We start from the raw sequence: 7314 nt of genomic DNA, 5'->3' as shown, positions 1-7314 counted from the left end.
ACATCCTCTCCCACTGAGACCAGACAAGGCAGCCTAGTTAGGGGAACAGGATCCACAGGTAGGCAACAAGAACAGCCGCCCGGTCCATTTGTTGTGGAACTTGAATGAAGACCAAACTGCACATCTGCTATATATGTGTTGGGGTAGGGTGTGGGGGTGTGGGTCCAGCCCATGTATGCTCTTTGTTTGGTGGTTCAGTCTTTGGGAAACTCCAAGGGCCCAGGTTAGTTGACTCTGCTGGTCTTGTGGATTCCTGTCCCCTCCAGGTTTCTCAATTCTTGCTCCAACTCTTCCACAAGACTCCTCGAGCTCTGTCTAATGTTTAGATGTGGGTAGAGCCTCTTAAGAGGACAGTTATGCTAGGCTCCTGTCTGCAAGAATAACAGAGTATCAGGGATTGGTTCTTCTGGCCTTCAGTTTAATCTTCTTAAATATTTCTTGGTTTAGGGTATACACAATTTCTAGAGTGAAGTGGCCAATGACAGCCCAGGACGGTGGCCAGCATAGTTCAAGGGAGAAGCAAAAAAAAAAAAAAAAAGATTTTTCCTGTTTTCAGAAGCTCGTTGGCTATTGGTGCTTTTCATTAGTGACCAGTTCCTTACTCTATGGTGGCCTCACAAACTAAAGTTTTGGAGTTCATTGTTCCCATAGACATGCTCTGTACAGCACTCTCATGTTTCTCACACATGCAATCAGAAGTGTGATTGGGCATTTTGTAAAAATGGTGCTATTAAATTGAAGGTTTCAGAAATGGAGTACCTATTTCAGCATGAGGGTATCTTAGTGTTTCTGTTGCTTCGATGAACATCATAGCTGAAAGAAATTTGGGGAGGAAAGGGTTTATTATGCTTATGTATCCACATCACTAAAGGATATCAAGGAAGGATCCGAAGCAGAAGCCATGGAGGAATGCTGCTTACTAGCTTACTCCCATGGCTTGCTCAGCTTGTTTTTCTATAGCACCCAGGATCAACAGCCCAGGGGTGGCACTGCCACATTAGTCATCAATCAAGAAGATGTACAACAGACCAATCTGGTGGGGACATTTTCTCAGTTGAGGTTCCCTCTTCCCCAAAGGCTCTTAACTTGTGTCAGACAACACCAAACCTCCTAGCACAGGGCTTGGGAGGAATCACAGGGAAAACTGGCTTCTGAACAGGTGGGGCAGGGTTTGTGGTTACTAAGACAGGGGTGGTACTTGGTCACAAACTCCTATGGGGCTGGAGTAGGATCATTGGATCCATCTGAGACTCCTTATACCCCTACACCTTTGTCAAATGAATCTCCTCTTCAGAGTCAATTATTCCTATGATTTTGTCAGCATTGCAGTGTCATTTGACAGTCCTATGTCTCTGCCTTCCCTCCAGTTGATCTCAGTGACATAACCCTAATGAACACAAAGAAGCTCTTTGCAAAATTGTCTTGGTCACAGGGTACTTTTCCTATTCTTGTCAGCCTGTGGATGAACCTATGATCTCCAGTAGACTGGTGGAGTGAGGCTCTTGGCAACTACAAATGCTAGGCTACAGGGAGGCCTCAGAGTTGAGTTTCAGAACCTAGGAGCTCTGGGAATTCTCACTATTCCCCAAATGCCTAACTTTTGGGTCAGGTTCCAGGTTCATTTTTATTTATTTATTTATTTTTAAAGATTTATTTATTTATTTATTATATGTGAGTACACTGTAGCTGCCTTCAGATCTTGTTATGGATGGTTATGAGCCACCATGTGGTTGCTGGGATTTGAACTCCGGACCTTCGGAAGAGCAGTCGGGTGCTCTTACCCACTGAGCCATCTCACCAGCCCCCAGGTCCATTTTTACAGCTGAAATGGGCTTGGTGGCACCTTGGTCACTCTCCATTTCTGCTGTCATCCTTGCTGGCTTCAGGAGTGGGGCATTTGCCATTTGGAGTCTCACAGAGAAAGAGCCTATACAACTTTACAGATTTCCTAAGAGATTTGCTATTGTGGATCCTTCTTGGGGCCTGGACAAGTGTTTTCACACTCCTGCCCCCATTTGGGTCCTGCACAGGAGGGAACTTCAACAAAAGTTGCCACCCTTTGTCAAGCACCAGTTCCGCAAGCCCCCCTTGAATTTACAGTTTGTCTCTCAACATTCTTCACAGGGTAGAAACTTCTTGTTCAAATCCCAGAAACCAGTGTTCTACCTTTGCTGGACTCCTGCCCTCATTGCACATCCAGTCTCGGATACCCTGGACAACTAGGTATAATTGAAGTCTGTCTGTTCAGACATTAGGGATAATCCCCATTTCCAGCACTGATGTCAGTTTCATGAACACTGACCAGGCACTGACCAGGCACATATACACACATACACATACCCCCCACACAGAGGAGGGTGGAGAGAGAAAATAAATGTTTTAAAAGGAGAACTGGAGAGTCAAAGTAGTAAAATTGAGACAGATTTATTTTTGGTTCTGCGGAAGCCAGAGATCAGCCCAGACAAAATGGCTGGCATGCCGATTTCATGCAAAGCAGTGGTTTTTATGTTCCTAACCACATTCTTACTACCCCAGAATTTCTCATTGAGTTCTTCATGGAGGTACAATGACATGGTATCTAGTATTGTCTCCTCTCCAAGTTCCTCATTTTGTTGGTTCCAAACAGAAAGCCTTATCTAATGCATTTCCTGTGCCTCAAGTTTCCTCCTTTTCTGATATGTGGTCTCAGTCATGTAATACACTGCCTGAGACATTTCAACCTGCAGATGAACAAGCAGATAAAAACTGGCAGCTTTAGAAGGCAGCTGAAGCCTCCTGCTTATTTGTGGTTCTTTGATTAGCTCTACGTATACCTCATCCTGAAGCTGAATCACATGATTTAGTTCTTACATTCTCACAGAAAAGATACTATATATCATGGATATGTAAGAGCATGTACTGTTCTTGTAGAGGATCTGAGGTAAGTTCTCAGCAATCACAGCCCTCTCCCTACCAGTCCCCCCTCACACACGCATATATATGTGTGTGCTATATCCATGTTAGCAGGTGATACATTAACTTTTAAATGTCTTATCAATACTATTACTTAGAGTCCCTTAGAACATTCCAGAAAACATGTTCAGGAAAAAAAATTACCTGAACCTTTTTGTTTGTGTTTAGTGTGAACTCTGACAGTGACACAGTGATAATGCAGGATGATTGGGGACGTGCAAATTCAAGACACTTGTCCCTTTGTAAAATCCTGGGGCATGGTCAAAACACAGAGGGATCAGGGATGGCTTTCCCATGATGCACTGTCCCTTCAATATTGGGTAAGGTAGAAAAGATACAGGAAAATAGATGGTAGGGCAGGCTCTTGGCTTTACATGGTGGACACAGCCTGATTTGGCTCCACTGACTCAGGAGTGGGACTAAATGTCAGCTATTTGGGTGAGGAAGGCATGAAACCCCTGCTTCATGTTCACCCAGGGCTTGCATTTCAGACTGCAGGCTGGCAGGTGCATTTGGTCATGTTTAATTATAGTCTTCTGTTTGTGGCTCAGGACTCCTCAGTCCTCTGTATAGTCCTGGGGATGATCACCCCCCCAATGCTATAGGTCAGAAGCTTCTATCTTCTTAATTGGGTTGGGGGTCACTAGGGTTAGAGGGGGTGGGTGAAGGTGGTAGGCAGTAGAGGCAGGCTTCTAAACACGAAGATTTGGATTTCTTGATTCCACCGATGCAAACTGATGTAGTGTGGACATTGCTGGTCCTCTGGGGTCATTACCCTCATTGATGGTCCAATTCTACTGAAGGAAAATCAATGGGGTTGCCAGTGTCAGCTGTAAAACACAGCCCTGTCATTATCGTACACAGAGCCAGGCTAGCCTCCCACAGAGCTGTCAGTGTGATTCAAGTCTGGGGTTTATAGTTACCTCAAGAAGTCTGGTTTTGAGCAAATAATAGATTATATTCTCTGGAGCTCGTGGGGAGCTAAACAGCTTCTGACAGCCAACAAGCTCATGGAGATGGCTCTTTTCGTGCCAGACAGGAGGCTGCATCTGTTGTCTCATCAGGCCTTCAAGCTCTAAGCTAATGCCTTTGCTAAGCACTGAATTGTCCCTGGCTGTCTCTGTAATTGCCCCCTTGACAAGTGCCATAATGACAGCTCTGGATCTACTACCTCAAGACCTAGTGCTAGGGCACAGAGCCTTTCCTGAGTCAGGGAAAGCTACACAAATACAGAAGATAATGGGTTCCTAAGACACAGATGCAGGCACCTAACTGTTCAGGCACATCAGAGAGAACACCTCATTACAAGGCACACCAGTGGAACCCATCAAGAAGCAATGTCAAGTGGGTAAGGAAAGATAAGTATATGTGACAGCCTCTTGCTGAAACTGGTTCCCACAGTAACTCAGTTCACATACTGTTCCCAAGTTGGGATCCAAAGTCATACTGTATAGATGAGAAACTGAGCCAAGAAAGGAGTATTTCCTCTAGCTATTTGAGGCATCCCTTTACAGGGGGCATCTTCATTAGGTAAGTTGAATCAGAATGATCTACCCTAAATGAGGATGGCCCCATTCCTTGGCCCTGGAGTCTGGACTTTATAAAAAGAAAAATGTAAGCTGAACATGGTATTCATCTCTTCCTGCTTCCTGACTGTTAATGAAGCTTGACCAGCGGCCATAATCAATTGTCTGTTACCAGGACTTCCCATTGTGATGGACTGCATCCTTGAACTGTAAGCCAGAGTCAACTCTTTCTCCTTTAAGTTGCTTTTTCAGGGTATTTTTATAACAACAACAAGAAAAGTACCTAAAACCCACGGGCATTGTCTGGCTTCCACTTGAGAGGACACAATTATTTAAGTAACAGCAATAAAACCAGTGGAGAAGACCTACATTTCTTACCCATGTAGATGTTCAGTTGCCCTGGCATTGCATCCTTGACACACCCAATAGACGTCAGCAACTGTCTGTTCAAGTGTATTCCTCATAGTAAGTCAGGACATATGGGAAAAATCTCAAATTCTTTGAGCCACTCTAAGAAGTTATTGAACCCAATGTTGGGGAAAGGAAAGTTGTAATCAATGTGGGTAGAAATGTGAGCCATGAGGATTGGAATCTCCTTGTGACTGGAAGGGGATCTTTATGATGCTGAGCCCTTATCCTGTAGGCTCTATACTGAACCAGGTCTTTGATGCCAGAAGTGGATTAAAAGGTAACATACCCAGTTATTGCCCACAGAATGCTGGGGGATTGTTTAGGTGAGAAACACATGTACATTTCAGGTGAGATGTACTATGCATGCTTTTCTATTTACAAAAGAAAAAAAATAAGTTTCCATTCTTGTTTCCTTAGTGAATCCCCACACTCTTCATGTACATCCCAGTTCTTATCCTCATGGTGTGGATGATGACACATTAGAGACATCTTTCCCCCTGACTTTCTCTGCATTTCTATCTTAGTTACAAAAGCCCACACTGGTTTTTACCAGGCAGGCTTCCATGAACACAGTGGTTGACCTGGTTCTTCATAATGAAAAGAAAATCGATTGCAGTTCAGACACAAGACAGCCCATGAACCCGTGAGCTTCTTGAGCCACAGACCAAGGCAGCTGCCTACAGGTGAAGAAGGCTGGCAGGTCACCCCACCCCAGGCTAGGCCCCCCTGAAGGTCTGCTGAGGAAACTAGAAATTCCTAAGGGGGTTCAGGGGTTGTCCAATGAGTGTGTTGGCCTGCCGGTATTGGATGTTGGACTGCCTAAAAGACGTAAGTGGGATTGGTCTCATGACACTTAGAATTGCCAGGCATGGAGAAACCTGAGCTGCGTACTAGCTGGCATAGTTTATCCTTTCTAATGATTCCACTATACATTGACTTTTCCAGGAACTTAGCACAAATCACATACAATGACGGCAGCTTGGGTTTGTTTAGAATGTCCCAGTATTTAATTATTCCTTGTGCTCACTTGTGGGTTATCTGCATTAGCCATGGACTCATGGCTTGTGTTCTAATAGGGATGATGGTTCTCTGCGTGATGTTAGAACACCAGAGCTCCCAGGAGTGCTATCCTTGTCCAGATTACTCAGATAAAGCACTAGTTTGAAATACTGTGAAGATGAGGAAAGATGAATTCTTGAATAGTAGTTTTCATGGGACAATTGTACAGATACTTAGAAAAAGATACATCTGAGCCATTACTTCCTGCTCAGTGCCCATGCTCAATTCCAGAATGAGTCCAAAGTGCCAAGGATCTAAGCATGGAAAGGAAAACATGAGCTTGCCTAAGAATGACACTGCAGGTGCCTTGTGGGAAGGGAGCCATGAAAGCAGAATAACAAAATGCTAAGACATTCCACAACTTTAAAATCAGTTCATCCGAACAGATCTCAGCAAGGTACCACAGAGCTATATCCACAGACTGCCTCTACAGACCTAGAGTGGCCAGTGTAGAGCCAGGAGAAGTAGAACAAGGTAGGAAGCTGGCATGACTAACTTGAGTACTGCATTCCTTACTTTACCAAAGTACCTGAGGATACCTTAAAAAGAGGAATTGTGGGGCTGGTGAGATGGCTCAGTGGATAAGAGCACCCGACTGTTCTTCCGAAGGTCCGGAGTTCAAATCCCAGCAACCACATGGTGGCTCATAACCATCCATAACAAGATCTGACGCCCTCTTCTGGAGTGTCTGAAGACAGCTACAGTGTACTTACATATAATAAATAAATAAATCTTAAAAAAAAAAGAGGAATTGCTTATTTTGTACAGTTTATGTCAATCATGGTGGTGGGGGCAGTTTATATCGATAGGAAGTAGAAAAAGGAAGTAGAAGGAACTGTAGCAAGATACAGGCCAGAGGATACTCTCAGTGACCTACTTTCTCCATGTCAGCCCCTTTCACTACCATCCAGTGTCAATCTACTGAAGGGTCAGCATGCTGATCAGGTCAGTTCCCTCCTGATCTGTGTTGGGAAATGTGCCCCCTCATACCCAGATGTGTGTCACTCATGTCCTAGGTATTTCTCAGTTAAGTTGACAGGATGAACCATTTCATGACCCGTTGAGCAGCTTCAGTAAGCAAGAAGTTTTGGTACCAGTGAAGGAGCAGGCAGATGTATCAGCAGAGTAGAGAGAATTCAAAACTTTGACCAGGAGCATAGTCAATTTACTTTTCACTTGGGAGAAAGGCAGACCACTGGAAGGAAGATAGGTCTTTCAATAAAAGGCAGGGAGCAGCAGTTAGCTACATATAAAAACAAAAATTAACTTCAGGTGCTTGAGACCAAATGCTAAAATGAAGAATGACAAAGTTCCTGGAAAATAATATGAAGGAAAAAAATCACAGGCTTCACAGATGCATATTCTA

Source organism: Mus pahari, chromosome 11 (assembly GCF_900095145.1).
Source record: "Mus pahari chromosome 11, PAHARI_EIJ_v1.1, whole genome shotgun sequence".
Classification (NCBI taxonomy): domain Eukaryota; kingdom Metazoa; phylum Chordata; class Mammalia; order Rodentia; family Muridae; genus Mus; species Mus pahari.
This window is presented reverse-complemented; position numbering follows the sequence as displayed.